This window comes from Rhinolophus sinicus, chromosome 5 (genome assembly GCF_057876585.1).
Source record: "Rhinolophus sinicus isolate RSI-liver-muscle chromosome 5, RSI-T2T, whole genome shotgun sequence".
Lineage (NCBI taxonomy): Eukaryota > Metazoa > Chordata > Mammalia > Chiroptera > Rhinolophidae > Rhinolophus > Rhinolophus sinicus.
In genome coordinates, this window is record NC_142505.1 from 103451841 (window position 1) to 103468949 (window position 17109).

General features: G+C 40.0%; 1 pseudogene; it reads left to right on the forward strand.

Moving 5' to 3' along the window:
• Positions 1 to 6888: 6888 nt before the first annotated feature.
• LOC109451699 (methylosome subunit pICln-like) lies at positions 6889 to 7550 on the forward strand (annotated as a pseudogene).
• Positions 7551 to 17109: the final 9559 nt, after the last annotated feature.

Genomic DNA, 17109 nt, shown 5'->3' on the forward strand with positions numbered 1-17109 from the left:
CTCTTGAATCTGTCCCTTTTAATTTTGGGGCCTCCTCCCATTGTTCAGGTCCTGGTTTCACGCATGGCCATTGCTCACATTGGCACCCACATCAGTTCTCTAAACGTTGTTTGTTTGTTCCGCCAATCCATTCTTTACCCTGATGATCAAGGGGTTTTTCTAAAATGCAAACCTGACGCTGCAATCCTAAACTTTGAAGTAGATTCCTGCCTCCACCACCTCATCTCCCACCAAAGCCTAGACTCAGTTTTGCTGTCCAGTCCTCCAAGAAACCTCGCTGATCCAGACTATTCGATTCTCAAGGGCAGTGTCTCTATATAATCTATTTATTCCAACATTTTATTATAAAAAGTTTCAAGCACACAGAGATGTCTAATCCATTTTTGCATGCTTGATGCCTTAGAGGTACAAATAAATCTTTGATGATTGATGAACGAATAAATGAACAATTATGTGAATGAATAATCTTCCTAATCAGCCAGTTTATCTGACATTCTCGTTGCAGTTTTACTTATTTTGATCAGTGCCACTTGATCATTTGGGGGAAGAGGAGGAGATTATGTTCTTTCAGAATTTCTGGGCGAGTTTTTTGAAAACTATACACATCCCCCCTCCCCCCTCCACATGTCGTGTCCAGCACGACAAGAATTGTGAGAAGCGAGGAGGGTGGTACAAGGTTAAAAAAGACAGTAGACAAGAATAGAGTGCAAGCGGGGCCAAGGGACTGCAACCTCAAGGACTGAGCCCCGAATTGGGCCAACGCATGGCTTTTATTAGGTGTGGAAGTAAAAGAAGTAAAGCTTGTCAATCTCAAGATCTGTGAATCCCACACATTATAATAGGAAACTGATTTAAGCCAATCACCCTTGCCTGCAGGCAGCTGGACCATAAGTCTCAGAATAAGTACTTCCCCAAGGGACAAAACCTTTATGCATATGAGTAGATGGAGCGCACATCATTGAGTCACTTCCCCTGCAGGTTGTAGGAAGGAATGCAGCCACAGAGGCAGAGGCTCTCCTTAGCTGGGGGATGGTGAGGCGCTGTGCCCACCTCTATTGACCCCGTGAGTTCCCCAGATGGTCCCCACGTGGCTGTGTCTGGCTTGGGTTGTCCTCCCCCACCCATGGGGAATCATACCGGTCTTTGACTAGCCAGCCATCTTTCTGGGGCCAAACAGGGAGACATAAGGTATAAGCACAAAGGTGAAGCAAAGTCCCTGAAAGGATCCTTCTCACAGACTCTCCTTTCTTTAGGGGCAGGTACCAGGAGACAGATGGGTAGGCTGCTGCGTGGCAACACCCACACAATTCTGATATGTTTGTTCCCACCCCATTGAAAGTAGCCATTTGTTCTGGTCATTCTCCAGTGGGTTGTATAGATTACTCTCTGCCCATTGTCACCCTGTTCTATTACCCAGGATGCTTATCCCTACAGTCTGTATCACCTACACTCTCTTGGGTCTGGCCACATGGGTGGCACCTCAGAGAGCTGGAGGAGAGGCCAGAACTTCCTCCACAAGGACAGCAGTTCGGCAGTGATTACCTTCCCCTACTGAAGGTCATAGTTCATGTCCTCCAGCCCTGTCCTCCGGGTACCATACCCACCACCTTATCTCTTTAGAGGATAAGAGTAGGAATAGCTTCCCACTGTTGCTAAACCTTAGGCAGCCCATCCCTTGTTGATTCTTTAACCCTGCCTCACTTTTCTAAATAATCCTTTTACTAAATTTCTTCAATTACTTCTTTGAATTGTGTCATCTGTTTCCTACCAGTGACCCTGAAACTGACACACTACCTCACCGAGTCACTGAGGCAGATCTCTGAAAAGTAGGTGAACAGGGAGGGGAGGGAGAGACAATGAAAACTCCAATTTGATATAAGACTATGATCCCTATTAAATCTTCCTGGGAGAGAGACCAATCATGTATGTGAATTTCTGGAGAGTAGGGTTAAGGGAAAAATATACCATCAGCTAGACCTGGGAGGCCATTTTTTTTTTCAATGCAAATGCTTCTTTCTCTCTCCCTTGACAATGAAAGAACAATAAAGGTTTACTGCCAGTAAATCTATTGAGCTTCCCTATGGGGCAGGATCTATTATGACTGGATAAATGTTTGATAAATAAATATGTAATTTTAAAATAAATAACCTATCCTGAAGAAGATAAAGCAACACAACTTTCCAAAATCCATATTTACCTACAGTGGACAAGTATTATTTTCTTTCGCTCCAACCATGAACCTTCTTGTTCTTATATGATCTTTGCCTCACAAAGACAGTGATTTTCTAGGGGTGGGCACAGGACTGAAATGAGCCAATCAGAGTCTTCCCTGGGATTTTTCCAACTGGAAATGGAGAAAGAGATTCAGTACCTCTGTGGTTGGAAAGCTGGAACATGTAAGGAATAGGAGTGAGTGGCCATGTTTTTAGCTGTGGGGCCAAAACTGGTACGATAGAGTGGATTTGACCCATTGTCCAGAAGTTTAAGTGGCATTTAGCTTAATTTAGCACTCAAACAACAATTTTGATAACCTTATATATGCTCAGGAGAAGAGACAGCTCACAGCTACCAATAATTCAATTAGGAAGACAAAATTAAGATATATGAGAGAAAAGATATGGTACATAATTAAATGTTAATTGATGTGGATCACACAGTAAGGGCTATGAAATTTTAAAGAAGGAGAAATCACTTCAACCTGCGTTGGAAGGGCTGAGGAATATCATTTGACTTTTGAAGGATGCATGGGTTTGATGATATCAGTGGGAGGGAAAAGGGTGTTTGCATTAAGGGAAGCAGAGGCAAGGAGGCAGGAATAGAATGGTGTATGGGGGTGGGGAGAAGACTTTGAGAATGTGCATTATAAAAGAGTTTGGGGCAGATTTCTACTGGTCTGAGAGAAAATTTGAGAAAAACAGCTTTGATGCCTGATTTGTCCTTGGATGTGGCTAGCCTCCTTGCTTTAGAAGCTGGAGAACACTGTGCAGAGGCAATGGCTCTAACCTTGAGAGATGATACAGAGTGGAATCCCCAGAAGGGAACCAGCAATGTGCCCCCAGATTGACTTTGCCCTGAAAGGAGGTCTGAAAGGAGGTCAGATGATGTGGGGAGCTCTTGTTTCTCTAAACTGGTGCATCGAGATGGGCACGCAGTCAGATGTGGGATCAGGCTCCTGGTCTTCAGCACCAAAGGGCTGACCTGAGAGGCCTGGCAGACAGGTGAGTGCAACCACGGGCCTCTCCAAACTATGCAATGAAGATTTGTCTCATATTTGAGCAAAGCAAGAACTATCGCTGGGGAAATGGCTCTCCAACTTGAGGAGTATTAATCACCTAATTAACCAGAACACCTGCTCATAAAACTCATGCCACCCAGGGAACCAAACTGAGCAGTGCATGAGGATGTGCTGCACAGACATGGTGGTGGCATCTGCATCCTTGGCTGGCCTCCTTGGCACTGGGGCTCACAAAACTCTCCAGCCAGCTGTTGGGCTTGACAGAAACTTCAGAATCCCAGCCTTGTTTAGCAAGCAGTGATTAGTGCAAACTCAGAGGAACTCCTCTTGCAACTTATTTGGAACCATGGATGCCCCTGATGTGCTGGGCATGTTCTGAGTGTTTTGCATATATTAACTGTCTAATCCTCACAACAATCAAGTGAAGTCCCCTATTGTGGAAGAATCTGGCTGGATGCTCACAGATCCAGTTTCTTCCTCCTGGATACACAGGAAGACTACATGTCCCAGCCTCCCTTGCAGTTAAGTTGGGGCCATGTGCCTCATTTTGACCAATGGAGCGTATGCAGAGGTGATGCATGCCACTTCCAGACTTGGTCTTTGAAACCTCTTACATAATCAGTCAAGCTTTCTCTCTTTGTTGGCTGGGCAAATAGAGGGGATCCAGTGAAGGATCCTAGAGTGCCCTGAGAGGATGGGAGCCACAGAAAGGAAGACGCTGGCATCCCTGACTCATCACATAGAAAGCAGCGGCCAAATATTCAGTCTATAACATGAGAAAAACCTAAACTCCCCACTGACATTTTGTTTATGATAGCTATTAGCATTCATTACCCAGGCTGACATACCAATGCAATCTTGGCCATTATGTTCCCCCAAATCACAAAGGGCCGCTCTTAGGGAAAGCTACTGTCTATGTGGTATGATTTCAGAAACAACATAAAATTCCTCCCTCCCCAAAATAATACCTCCTCCTATTGATTAATTGATGAAATGCTTTTAATTTTAGTAACTCCTTATCTGTCCTTAATCTATTTCTTATTTATTCATTCCACATATATTTACTTCCTAGGTACAGGTAATGTTATACATGCTACAGTGAAGACAAATTAAACATGATTGCTATTCTCATGGAATCTTGTATGGGCAGCTGATATAAAATAATCAATTGAACAAGAAAGTAAATACGTAATTATGAATTATAAAGTTTTGGGAAGGGAATTAATAGGGTGATGTGACAAGGACTAAGTGACTCTGGCAAAGTTTCAAAAAAGTGGTCAGGGAAGAAAACTCAGAAGATGAGAAGAAGCTAATTATGATATAATAAGATATGAGTGGGTAGGTCCCTATTCCAAGAGACAAACAGTCCATGCAAAGACCTTACAGTATGAGTGGGCCAGTTGTAGGAATATAAAGAAGGGCATTGTGAAAGGATCCTAGGACATAAAGGAGACCTCTTCTGGAAAGGTCAGAATTATTTCTCCTTCGCTGCTCTATTGACCTCAGTCTATATGAAATATGACAATGAGTATTATTACTGCTTCCATTTGTACGTATGAAGAGAAGCCTAAACTTTTGGATCAATCTGACGTGACATGCAGTCCATTACAATTGCAGGCGTTTCTGCAAACAAAGGGGCTCATAAACTAGTTAGGTGATTTGTATTAAAGTTATCTTGTATAGGCAACATCATATTTTTCTACAGCTTTTAAGCTTTTGTGGCTATGGGGTAAGGGGTGGAGTTGATGAAAACCACGGTGGTAGGAGGTTAGAGACCCTCTAACCCACTCTTAGAATCAATACCTCATTGAGTGATTATGTAAATATGAATGCACCCAACAACAGAGTTTCAACATATATGAAAACAGAAACTAGTAGAACTAAAAGAAGAAACAGATTAATCCACATTTATAGCTGGAGGTATCGACACTCTTCTCAGTAATTGCTAGAATACATAGCCAATAAATCACTAAGGATATATAAGAGAAATGAGAAACACTAGCAAACAAGTAAGCCTAATTGACATTCAGAGAACTCTCCACCTGACAGTTGCAAAATACACATTATTTTCAAGTCCACTTGGAACATGCACAAAGATATACCATAGTTTGGACTATGGTTCAATAATTTTAAAAGTACTCAAATTATATAAAAATATTCTCAGACCATAATAGAATTAAACTTAGAAATCAAAGACACAAAGATATATTGTAAATCATAAAAAATTTTGAAAATTAAGCATCATTCTTCTAAATAAATCATGGCCAAAGAAGAAATCACAAGAGAAATTTGAAAATATTTTGAATTGAATTAAAATGAAAACACAACATATGAACATTTGTGGAATGAAGCTAAAGCAGTGTTCAGAGGGAACATTTTGACATTAAGTGCTTATATTACAAAAGAAGGAAGGTTTAAAATCAATAATTTAAGCTTCCATTTAAGAAACTAGATAAAGAACATGTTGAATCCAAAATAAGCAGAAGGAATGGCATTATTAAATAAAGAGCAGAAATCACTAACATTGAAAAAGGATTGCAAGGGAGAAAACCAATGAAATCAAAATTGGTTCTTTGAAAAAATAAAAACAATTGAAAACAAAACTAGAAAGAATAATTATGAAAAAAGAAAGAAGACAAACTATCAATATCAAGAATGAAATAGGGGTCATCTCTGTGGAGCTGACTAACATTAAAATAATAACAACAGAATATTATGGAAAGTTTTATGCCAAATATTTGATAACTTAGATAGCATGAACAAATCCCTTGGAAGACACAAACTATAAGAGCTCACTCAAGAAGAAATAAATAGCCAAATCAGTCCTGCACTTATTTTAAAAAATTGAATTCAGTTTCAAAACATTCCTACAAGGAGAATCCAGGTTACATGGTTTCCCTGGGAAACATGACAAATTTTATACAAATTCTTTTAGAAAACAGAAAGGGAGAGAACACTTTCCAAATCATTAATGAGGTCAAAATTACTCTGATAACCAAAACTAGACAGTATATATCAATGTACCTCATAAATATTAAAAATTTTTCACAAAATATTGGGAAATGAATCTGTAATAAACAAAAATGATAATATGTCATGACCAAGTGGATTTTATCCCAGGTGTGAAAAATTGGTTCAACACTTGAAAATTATTCAATGTCATTTACTACATTAACAGAGTAAAAAGGAAAAATAATATGACCTTGAAAGATGCAGAAAAAGTATCTGAAAAAATAAATTCTCAGAAAACTAGGTGGTAAAAAAAAGGAAACTTCCTCAACTTGATAAAGGACGTCTACCAAAAACTACAGTTAATATATGATGTAAAAATGAATGCTTTTCTCCTGAAATCAGGAACAAGGCAAGGCTGTCTGATCTCACCATTCATTTTCAACACTCTACTAGAAGTCCAAGCCAATGTAGTAATATGAGAAAAAGTAAAAAGGCATGCAGATTAGAAAGGAAGACATAAACTTCTATTTATAGACATGACTATCTACACAGGAAATCCCAAAGGATCTACTTATAAGGGAGTTTAGTAAGGTTACAGGATGAAAATCAATTGTTTTCTTAGACACTATCAATGAATTAACTGGAAATTGAAATCACAAAAGCAGGCTCACCTGGCCTGTATCTTCATGATCACTGCTGCAATGAGCTTCCTCAAAAGTTTCCCGCCACTGGGGTCAGCTGAGGGGCTCCTGCCAGACACCCAGGCTGTGCTTGACATCGCTGAGAGCCATCTGTCTTGGTTAGATGGCTCTGGATTAGGATTCTCACTGGAAGTCATCACTAGTTTGCATGCGGTGTCCAGGGACCTAAATGCATCTCCAGGAGAGCATCTATGTTATGGTGAACGCCAGATTTGAAGAAGAATCAAAAGAGTCTGTTGCTGAAGAAGAAGAGGAAGACATGATGAGTTGAACCTATTGCTGAATTCAGATTTGTGCCCAGTGATAAGTCAGCATTGGAGGCAATGTTCCCTGCAATGTTTGAATGCCAGGCTTTGTATCCTGACCCTGAGGATGAAGATTCAGACGATTACGATGAAGAACATGATGTGGAAGCACATGGACAAGGGCAGGGGGACATTCCTACATTTTACACCTATGAAGAAAGACGATCCCACTTAACAGCAGAAGGCCAGGCCACACTGGAGAGATGAGAAGGAATGCTTTCGCAGTTGGTGTGCAGCCAGGGTAACATGGCTGGAGTCTGGACAGAAGATTCAGTAAGAGATTATGAAGGTGGGATGGAGGTAGATGCTACACCGACAGATGCTGGGCAGTTTGAGGCTGCAGACTTTGAACAGTGAAAATGATTTTATGCTCTTTTGGGATTCTGCTCATAACTGTGGGAGAGACCTTGGTGCCTTTTCCACTGTGGCGTGAGTGTTGATGAAAGTATTTTTCCTTTTCCAAAACTTACCTGAACCAGTTCTTTCTTGAGACAGACTATACTGAGGCAACAAGCTGTCAGCAGCAGAAGAAACTATGACCTTTACTAACAAAGGTGAATTAACGAGGAGGGTGTTTGTAGTTTATCGTTTACCCGCAAACGTCCTGTGTACAGATACCCTCTGAGCAGGCCAATATTCCTGCCTTCAGTGTACGCATCTTCCATAACCCAGCAGGGCTATATGGTGAAAATGCACAAGTACCTGAAGGTCTAGGTAGACGGGATGGGACAGAGGCTGAATCTCAGATATACACCCTTTAGGGCCTATGGATACCTTTATCCCTTAAGAGAGAGACAAAAAGATCTCAAAGAAATCTTGGCCTCTGCTCATTCTCCACAGGGGTAAGGGTCTTTTTTACTAATTTGGGACCCAGATTAATTCATTTAGGCATCTCTAGGGAGCCTCTGCGGAAACATCCCGGCCACACATACTACCACTAACACAAGTGCTTCTGACTAGCTTCTGCTCCTTTAGCCACGTCCATCAGTTTGTTCTGCTATAAGCTCTGTAGTTATATCCTTTCATTTCCAGCCTCTTAGGTCAGTTTCTGTAATAGAACAAGTGAAACTGGGATGAAGTCCTCAAAGAACTTCAGATGATAATTGTTTTGTCTTCATAATAGCTTAACAAATAAATCTAGGTTTTCTATATTAAAACAAATAAACAAACAAACAAAAGCAGTACAATTTACAATAGCATTAAAGAACATGAAATACTTGAAGGCAAATGTAACTAAATATGCACACGATTTAAATGCTGAGAATGACAAAATGTTGATGAGAGAAACCAAGAGGTCCTTATAAATAGATAGATATAACTGCACTCATGGATTGGAAAATTCAGTACTGTTAGATGTCAATTCTCCTCAAATTGATCTACATATTCAGTGCAATCCGAATCAAAATCCCAGCAGGAATTTTTTTTTTTTTTTTTTTGGTAGAAATTGACAGGGTAATTTTAAAGTTTTTATATATAAAAATATATAAAGTTTTTATATAGGAAAGCAAAGGAGCTAAAATAGGTAATTTTTAATAAGAACAAAGTTGGAGGATTCGCATTACCTGATTTGAAGACTTACTATAAAAATACAGTAATCAGGATAGTGTGGTATTGGCTAAAAGAGAGATACATAGATCAAGGGAATAGAATCAAGAGTTCAGAAACACATCCACATAGATACAGTAATTGATTTTCAACCAAAGCGCCAAGGGAATTCAATGGACAAAAGATAATCTTTTCAGCAATGAGTGCTGGAACAATTGGTTATCTATATGCTAAATAAGTAAATATCCTTGACCCTTTGCCTGCACCATAAGCAAAATTAACTTGAAGTGGTCCATATCTAAATAACAGTGTTAAATGTACAAAATCTTTTAGAAGAAGACGTAGAAGAAAACCTTTTTGAGCTTGAGTTAGGCAAAGACTTCTTAGATAAGAAACATAAAGCACAGACGCTAACAGAAAAAACTGGTAAGTTGAACTTAAAATTAAAAATATCTGTCACTTGAAAGATATTGTTAAAAAAATAAAAACATAAGTGACATATATCTGATAATGGACTCGTGTCCAGAATATATATATATAAAAACAAAATACAATGCAACAAGAAATGCAATAGAAAATGGATAAAAGCTTGAATAGATACTTTACCAAAGAAGACATATAGATGGCAAATAAAAGCATGAAAAGAAACTAAACATAACTCATCATTAGGGAAATAAAAATAAAAATCACAATGAGATCCACTACACATTCATTAGAATGGCTAAAATTAAAAAGTGCTGTTGAGGATATAGAGAAACTGGATGCTCCATACACATTATTGATGGGAATGCAATCTGGTAAAGTCTTTGGCGGTTTCTAGTAAAGTTACGCATTCACTGTGTGATGCAGAAATCCCACTCCTAGCATTTTAACCAAGAAAAGTGAAAACCTATGTCCTCAAAAGACCTGTATACAGATGTTTATAGAAGCTTTACTTATAATAGTCAAACAACAGAAACAACTCAAATGTTCATGAACTAGTGAATGGATAATCAATTTGTGGTACATAATATAATGGAACTTAGTAAAAAAAACAAAACAAAGCAATAAAGCATCTGTACAGGCAACAAAATGTATGACTCTCAGAAGCACTAAGCTAGTGAAAGAAAGCATGAAACTTGCATAGTATATTATTACATTTATATGACATTTTGTAAAGGCAAAAAGCAGATCAGAAACCAAATCATTGATTGCTGCAGACTGGAGGTGAGGGGAGAAAACTGACTACAAATAGAGACAGAAACCTTTTTTTAGTGATGGAAGTGTTTTATATCAGAGTTATCATTTTGGTTACAAGACTATATTCATTTATCAAAACTCATCATACTACACTCTTAAAAAAGGGACAATTTCATCATCTATAAATATCTCAATAAACCTGATCCCTCCAAAATTTCACCTAAGCCTCAACTTCATCTATAAAATTGCAGTGATTGTTATTATTCTTCTCTTAGAAACGATTCTTTTCCATGAAAATATCGTCCTGGCCCTGATTTCTAAGTCATTGCTTTGATTATCCTTTGTCTTTTGTGTTATGGATAAATAAAATAAAAATACATTTACAACACGCATCTATTATTATGCTCCATATGTGCTGGTAACTTGCACAACACTTCTGTGAGTACTTATATGAGTATGCCATTTAGTAAAAGAGGCAGAAAGAGTCTTTTTATTAGGGTCCAAGAAGACACTCCATACAGACCATGGTGAGAACAATTTGCTTTTTTTTTTTTTTAAAGATTTTATTGGGGAAGGGGAACAGGACTTTGTTGGGGAACAGTGTGTATTGCCAGGACTTTTTTCCAAGTCAAGTTGTTGCCCTTTCAGTCTTAGTTGTGGAGGGCGCAGCTCACTTCCAGGTCCAGTTGCTGTTGCTAGTTGCAGGGGGCACAGCCCACCATCCCTTGTGGGAGTCGAACCGGCAACCTTGTGGTTGAGAGGATGCACCCAACCAACTGAGCCATCCAGGAGCTCAGTGGCAGCTCAGCTCAAGGTGCCATGTTCAATCTTAGTTACAGGGGGCGCTGCCCACCATCCCTTGCGGGACTCGAGGAATTGAACTGACAACCTTGTGGTTGAAAGCCCACTGGCCCATGTGGGAATCGAACCAGCAGCCTTCTGAGTTAGGAGCATGGAGCTCTAACCACCTGAGCCACTGGGCCGGCCCAACAATTTGCTTTTTGAATCCATGTCCTGCCCTCTTTTCTTACTTTGCAATGGAATGTTGACTGGGTTGAAGGAAGAATTCTCAAAACTGTTTCTATTTATTTTTCAGAACCTATGAGGTATCAGGGTTCTGACACAGCAATGTGACTTGTAAATGCGTTTTCATAGCTGACAGAATTACACTCAGAGTTATTGAATCTGTTTTGTGTTTTCTTCCCTTCCATTTCCTCTGGAAGTTTCCTTCTTTCACGTGGCCTCTAGCATAATTCCCATTGCTTCACCTTCGTGTCTACTGCCTTCAGCAGTCTTTTCTGCTATCCTGATGTATCCCATCCTACGGGCCCCCATTCCTAGTCATTTATTTCAACTAGAGACAAACTCCTTAATCCCACCAATAGTGGAATTTTCTAAACCAGATCTATCTGCCAAGTGTATCACCGTGATTGTTACTTTGCTTTTTAATAATCATCATGATCCTAATAATGATAAGAATATGGCAGCCATTACCCTTAGTTGGTAATTGGGCCCAGGACAATCCTACATACTTATCACTAACCCTCACGACTTTCACGTGAGCTAGGTATGGTCCCCACTTTACAACAAGGTATGGGGGCACAGAGCATCTCAGTCAACGGCTGCGCCCAGCCCCATATCCTATGAGTGGCCTGTCTGGGCTCCAGCACAGGTCTGACTCCAAAACGTATGTTCTTGCCCTGGCTTAGAAGGATCAAGAGCTCACCCTGCCTGTCAGCAAGGACATATTTGCCCAGAGAAATAAATGAGACTTCAAAACATACTGGCAAAGCTTTCTTCTTGATCAAGCCACAGACAACCTTTAGACCTCTTGCTTGGCCACAGCACGGCCAATCTGCAGACAACTGCTTTCCTTGATGGCAGCTGGTGGGCAAATTCTGGCTTCAAGTTGATAATTATCTGCCCATATGACCACATACTTCTTAGATCCAACCCATGGCAGACATCACTAATCAAGCACAGAGCTCTTAGGTGGTTTCCCAGTCTCACTGTTCTGCTGAGGCAGCTTCCAGCCACTGATTACCACTGATAGATGAGTTCAAAAGCATTTGCCATCCCTGTCCTGGCTGAGCTTGTTTGGCTTGCATTTTCATTCTTCCCTTTTACAGGTGAAAGCACAGACAGAGGTGGCAGATGAATTCCAAAGGTGTTATCTGGTGACGAGTGCCCTTTCACATCTCTACCGAGACCATATCCAAGGAGATCCATGGGTGCCCTTAAGATCCGTCATCCCCAGATACTGAGTCTCATACTCAGCAACCTTGACTTTATGCACCTCGTTCTACATTTAGAAAGCAAAAGGTAACTGTACCTGAGAAGGATGCAATCTAGAGCAGCAGTTCTCAGCCCAGATGCACACTCGAAGCCTTGGGGAGCCCTTAAACTATACAACTGCCAAACACTGTTCTAGACTAATTAATTTCACATCTAGATATTCATCCTAAAGAACGCGACAATTCCACATCTAGTGCATGCATATAAAAGATGCTAATTATATTATAGTACTGCTTGCAAATGTAAATTATTGGGAAAACCTAAATGCTTACCAATAATAGATAAATAAATTGTGATTATACATACAGTAGAAAATATGCAGCAGTTTAAATCAATGAGAGCATTGTGTATCAACATAAACATAGTTTTAAAACACAATTAAGTGAAAAAAGAAGTTCAAAATGACAATGTGAAGTATTATGCCACTTATAGAAAGCTTAAAACAAGCAAATTTAATACCATCTATTTTTTATTGACACATTCATATGAACAAATTAGCAAATCAATAGAAATGTAAACACTAAATTCTGGATCGTAGTCACCTACGGGGAAGAAGGGAGGCCAGTGGGATGGGCAGCTTCACCTCTCTCTGTGATATTATTTCTTTAGAAAATTCTGTACATATGTTAAAGTATTTCAAATAAAAATCACTCCTTCTGCCATTAAGAGCATCAAATAAGATGTATGAAAACTCGTTAGCACAATGCTCCATAGCTGGTGTCAATAACTGGTCATTAAATGGTAGACAGCTTTCTTATGAAGTCATCAATTATGCTCAAGTATGCTCAGAGACATTCATTGTAATAAATTTTACAACATATTTAAAGCACTTTAAATGTCCAGTAATAAATTATTGTGTAAAATATAGTACATTCATTCACTTGAATATACACATTAGAAAATGCAACCAATTGAAATGATGGCTTGGAAGATTAATATTATGGAAACTGCTTAATACATAATGTTAAATGAAAGAAACAATATGTAATGCTGGATGTACACGTGCTATTTAATTACGAGAATGGAACAAAAACTGGCATAAAAAAAGCAAAACACCAAGGAGAAGGGGAAGATGTATGGGTGGTTTATCTTCTTTGCTCTCTTTGCAATTTTATGTTCTAAACCCTTGTGACTTAAAAAATTAAGACATCAGATGGAGTTCATACTTTTATAGGTAGCATCCAAAGAAAAAAGTACTACATGATTCCACATTCTCAGAGAACTGAGAGCCCGAGAGAGAAGCGGATACACACAGGAGATCTGATGACGGTAACTGTGAGTTTTTGAACATTGGCTTTTGCTATATTATTGCCAACCCTCACAAAATCTGTGCAATTCAGGAATTCCTGTCCCTAATATTACTGAGGCTCAAAGATGTATGTGGCTTTCACATTGGCTCTCTCCCACTCTCCTTTCTCCTTCCTCCTCCTTCCCCTCCTCTCCACTAGTCTCTCTTTGAACTTGGTTCTTAAATCACTGAGAAAACTGAAGCTATCGCAAGAGAACTTCCACCTCTATAGGTCCCACTGACACATCTAGCCACTTGCTACAATTTCCATCCACAGACTTCTTCTTGTCTTCTCATCTGTGTGTGAACCATCCGTGTTCCCACCTAAAGCTAAGCCCCTCCACCTGTACACCAGATCCTATCTCATCTTTTCCAGGATCATTCTAGCAATTCTCCCCTTTCTCTTCTTCTATTTAATTAAATTTTCCCTACTGGGCCTTTCCTTTCAGCATAAAAATGTATTTTTTCTCCTCCTATTAAAAAAGAAGAAAATTCTTCTTTACCACACTTTAGCATCTGTCACCAACTTTTCTGCACTTGGACAGGTTTTCTGTCTAGGCTGCTGCCACCCGTGCTTCTCCTCTACCCTGCCACTGAAAACCCTCGCTGAGGTCAAAAGACCTCTACGTGTCGCTGAAGCAACAGTCAATCCTCAGCCCTTGTTCTGACCGACTCCACACAGGTGACCACTCTCAATACTTTATCCCATTGCACTGGTGCTTTTCCTCCTTCTTTGCTGAATAATCTGCAGCTGTGTCCTTCGCTTGTTCCTCTTTTCCCCAAACTCTCATGTTCAAGTGCTTCAGGACTCAGTCTTTGGACCTCTTCTCTCTTCTTTTCATTAATTTCACTTATTTATTCAGTGATCTTATCTGGTTCAGGCCTTTAAACACCATTACATACTGATGGCTAACAATTTTATATCTTTATCCCAGACGCCAGATTTGTACATCCAATTGCCTATTCAGCATTTCCACTTACATGTTTAATGGCAATCCCAAACTTAGCAAATTCAAAACTGAATTCCTGGTGTCATGCGGGGTCTCTGCTCCCGCTCCCCACATAAGAACGCAGGACATGGTAAGGCCAAAAAGGAACACCCACGGAGCCATAGATAGGGGAGTCATACCACTATATTCTCGCTGGAGGCTGGGTTGGAGACACAGGAAGCAGGAGCCACAATGATCCGCAACTCTCCTCCGCTTGCAGGCTCAGCCGCCATCTCCTTGCTAGCCCCCATTTCCTGCTAGCGTAGCCACGGCAGTTATATTAGTGGCCAATGGCTCACTGGTTACAGCTGACGGCCAACTAGCCACAGCTGATGGCCATCCAATCACGGTTGATGGCCATTTATTACCCGAGCCAGCACCTTTCCATGTGAGGCCGAGAGCCTGGAAACTGCACTCCTGGCTCTGTCCCCACACCTGGTCACCTTCCCCATCGCAGCGAATGACAACTCCATCCTTTAGTCTCTCAGCCCTACAACTTTGGAACCATCCCTGACTCCTTTCCTTTTTCTCGCCCCCACTGCGTCTTAATATATCAAGACATCCTGTCAGTTCCATTTCAAAATACTTTCATATTCTGGCCACCTCTCACTACTTCCAAAACCTTCTCCAAGGGCGATCACCTTTCCCCACTAATTGGGCTGTTTCCATCCCTGTTGCCCACAATACTCCAATGACTCCCCACTTCTCTCAAAGCCTAAGTTCTTACAATGCCCTGAGCTCGACATGGTCTGACATTGATGGTCTCCCTCCTTGTTATTCCCCCACTGTGTTTACTCCACCCCAGCCCCACTGGCTTTCTTCGTTGGTCGCTGAATTTTTGGTCAGCCTCCTGCCTTGCTTGGTCCCAGACCTTCTTTCAGCCTGGAGCAAACCTCCCCTCCATATCCACTTGGCTCACCCTCTCAGCTCCTTCGAGTCTGCTCATGTCTGACTCGTCAATGAGTCCTCCACTGACCGTATTACCTAATATAGCAGCCCCTACCTCTAGCCCCCACCTACTCTCCAGAGTCCTCCTTACCTGCTGTGTTTTTCCATTGTTGCCAAGCACTTACTTATACATTTTTTGTACCGTGTAAGTCACTTTTTTCATCTTTATCATTTATTAACTATTTCCTGTACAAGCATGAGAATTTCCTAAGGGAAGGGCCCTTTATTTTCATCAGTGATGCATTGCAGTGCTAAGAACAGAGCCTGGCAGGCGTTCAAAACAGTGTTGTTGAATGTAAACAAACTAATAAGCAAATTGCCTAAGGTCTCATGGTAGGTAATAGAGATGGGTCTGTCTGACTCCAAAACCCAAGTTTTTCCACTAAAGCTCATGCTAATGTAAGTTACGCATGTGCTCAGAGGAAACCATTTAATGAAATAAAGTTTTTAAAAGAACAATCGGCATGTTGTATTTCAAAGGACCCTTAGGAACCTCTGTTCTCTTCCCAAATGCCTTTCTACTGGTGAACAAGTAAATCAACTGCATTCCATCTATTCAATGGAATACTACTGAGCAATAACAAGTGAAGTATAGATACACAACAGCTTAGATGAATCTCAAATGCATTATACTGAATGAAATTAGTCTGTCTGAAAAGTCTACAGGCTGTATGATTTCATTTATATGATGTTCTGGGGTGGGGGCGATGGGATTGATGACAATGAGGCGTGAAGGAATCTTTTTGTGTGGTAGAACCATTCTGTGTCTTCACTATAGTAGAGATTGCATGACTCTGAATTTGTCAAATCTCATAGAGCCATGCACTAAAAGGAGAATTTGTCTCACAGGAACTATAAAGAAACTATACTGAGTAAATATATGTGTGTGTGTATATATATATATATAGGCTGACTGCTGTTTCCTCCTCAGCACTTGGAAATTCTTATTCCACTGCCTGCCATCCTCTACTGTTGTTGATAATGGTATTTCTGGGCTTACCTACAATATATAAAAGGGTGTGTTTATTTTCATTTATATTTATCCTGCTTTCCAAATCTGAGGAGTCATATCTTTTATTATGAGATCTGAAAAATTTCAGCATTACCTCTTTGAATGTTTAATCTCCTATTCTATTTTCTCATTATGTAGCGTCTATTATAGATAAATTTGATCTTTCTTATTCTTACATTCCTTTTTATATTTTCCATCTTTATATCCTCTCGTTGTATCCTGGAGGATTTCTTCAGATGTATTTCTCAATTTTCATTTCTCACCTCAGTTGTTGTCTGATCTCTTTCAACCAATCCATTGCCTTTTCAAAGTTAAACTATTTATTGAAATAGAGCATACATACACAAATACGCATGAATCATCAATGTCAACTCAAATAGTTTTCACAAAGCAAACACACTGTGAAATCACCGCCCAGATCAGGAAATTCAGTGTTGCCAGCACCCTATAGACTCCCTTTGTACACGCTCTCAGTCACCAGACTCCTGGCCAAGGCAACCAGAATTTTGATTACAACACCATAGATTAGTTTTACTCGTCTTGAGGTTAATGTAAATGGAATTTTCGATCTGAATTCTTTTGGCTCTTTTACTCAACATTATGATTGTGAGAGCCATCCTACTGTTGTGTATAGCATTCACTCTCATTGTGGTTTATTAT